Source organism: Pundamilia nyererei, unplaced genomic scaffold (assembly GCF_000239375.1).
Source record: "Pundamilia nyererei isolate P.nyererei 1_Seehausen unplaced genomic scaffold, PunNye1.0 scaffold00142, whole genome shotgun sequence".
NCBI classification, from domain to species: domain Eukaryota; kingdom Metazoa; phylum Chordata; class Actinopteri; order Cichliformes; family Cichlidae; genus Pundamilia; species Pundamilia nyererei.
Genome location: NW_005187543.1, coordinates 626,216 through 628,579, shown reverse-complemented (window position 1 = coordinate 628,579; position 2,364 = coordinate 626,216).

Sequence of the window (2,364 nt, the reverse complement as noted above, 5' to 3'; positions counted from 1 at the left end):
TCTATGAGCACTCCTGCTGAAAGCACGGGGAGGTGGACGGGGGGATTTGGACCATGTTTGCCTTGATATTCAGCTCGTAATGCTGGCGTGTCTGAAGGCCTCATGGCTGAACAGAGGTTGTGTTGTCAGTCATGAGTGATTGCAATTATTTCCTTCTTGCCTAAAAGTCTGATTTCTATAACTAAGCTGTCTCTTCTGATAAGGAAAAAAGCGCTTAGATCTCACATGCTTTAACATTTTCACTACTGCTGATTTTGAGCTAACATGTACACTATACATGGCAACATGCTGAAATCAACTTGTTGAGGCACATCGCTGCTGCATAATCCACAGTGTTGTCTCTAACATCTATGCAGTTTGTAGCACAGAGGGCTTCAGTTGTCCCGAAGACAGTGCAACACTGCCACCATGTTGACCACATGTATTTACAGTGTCACAACATGCATCATAATACATTTGTTTCACCACAGCATTACACGCAAAGAAAAAAACACACACAATTGGCTGTTTAAATATAAAATCATGTAATTTTAATGCTACGATTTAAGGAAAGAGCTGTAACTATAAATCCAGTATTTCCAGAGATCTGATACCTGAAGCTGATTTGGAGAAAAACAGGTCTCTATGGGTTGAAGTCTTCGTGTCACATCCCCTGTGCTTCATTTCACCAATTTCACTTTAACATACTCTCCAATATTTGCTCCGGCCCTGCCCTCAAGAAACACAGAAAAACAGAAAAGGCTCAGATAAAATCCCTGTGTGTATTGTATCTCCCTTGTTTACACTGACGGATTCACTTACCACTTGTGTTAAATGTAGCCCCCTGTGTTATTCTATCAAGCAAGAAAGAAAACAATTACTGAAAATGAGGCTGAGTTGAGAGGAGGCCTGTGTGTAAAATAACAAAGACGTGCGACTGTTTGGATCTGATAAGCCCCGTCGAGTGTTTCCTCTAATGCCTCTGAAAATAAACAGCGAGGCCGATGAGTTGAATGGAGGCTTGGTTTGGGTCCTAACCGCTGCTGTGGCACAGAAGCTTGTTTTAGGGGCCGGACCAACCGGGATCAGTACAGGGCCCCCATCAGTGGCATAGGCGCCAAGTGAGTTAAACGGGTTAGTGTGTGGCCATCTGAACCTGCCGTGACACACGCGCTTTCACAGAAATCGAAGGCAGGTGGGACGCAGACGCACACATACATGCACGCAGCTATACGGGACGATTCAGCCCGACAAACAGTCGAGCAGCATCTTTTTATTTGTTCTACATCTCACGCTTGTATTGCTTACCTATATATTTTAGAACTGCTAATATTTGTACTTGTTTTTACTGTCCAAAATATTTTGTATTCGAGTTTCCTCCTGTATTTGAAATATGCTTTAATGCTGCTTTTCACTGCTAATCTATCATTGTACTGTAAAAAGAAATAAATCTGTAATCAAACCAATTTTTCTACTAATTTAACACAATTTTCCTGTTATTTAAATATGTGAAATGTCAATAAAATCACAAAAATAGAGATGTAATATTTTATTCCAGAAAATGTAGATGGTAAAACTGGTTAATGGCCTGTATTTGTATAGCGCTTTTTTATGTATTTTTAAGTTTGTGTTATTCTATGGATTTTAAGCCCACCAATTTCTAATCCATCCTTTAAATGGACCAAAAAATAGAGCATGCTTCAACACACATCCAAGAAGATGTTGTCAAATGTTGTCAAATAGTATAAAAACATAACTCATACAGCTTGAGGCACATTTAAGTTGTTTAAATAACGTGAACACATAAAATGAATGAATATGGTATGCACATTGTAATTAATTATTTTTTATCACATGATATGTCACAGCAATGTAATGAAAACTACAAAAAAAAAACAAAAAAACACTGGCATATCATTGAGATTATCTGCCCACCAGGCGAGTAATGTGATCAAGACAGGGAGAATGTGGGAATTTCACCATCAGACAGGTGGAGACAGGACAGGCCTGCCTGCACACCGTCTGCAACACAAACTCATTCATAAAAAAAAATAACCCACAGAAAACAAAACATGCTTTATCTTGCAGACATGTCGAGTTGTCTCACCTGTTCTAATTACTTTTTGAACTTGACAGTTGTTTCATTTCTAAGCATCAAGTTAAATAAAAAAGGCTTGCAAAGAATTTATAGCACGGTGGAATCATTTTAAGCTGTATGCATGCATAAAATATTATATATACACAGACTTACAGCTACGATAGCTCAGAAGAACAAAGAAATGAGGGCACGGAAGATGTCTGGGTCAAGGCCTAGAGACATAACGTCCTAGATCTGTCAGTTTAAAGGACAATATACTAGAATAAGATCATGCCATGATTATGAAT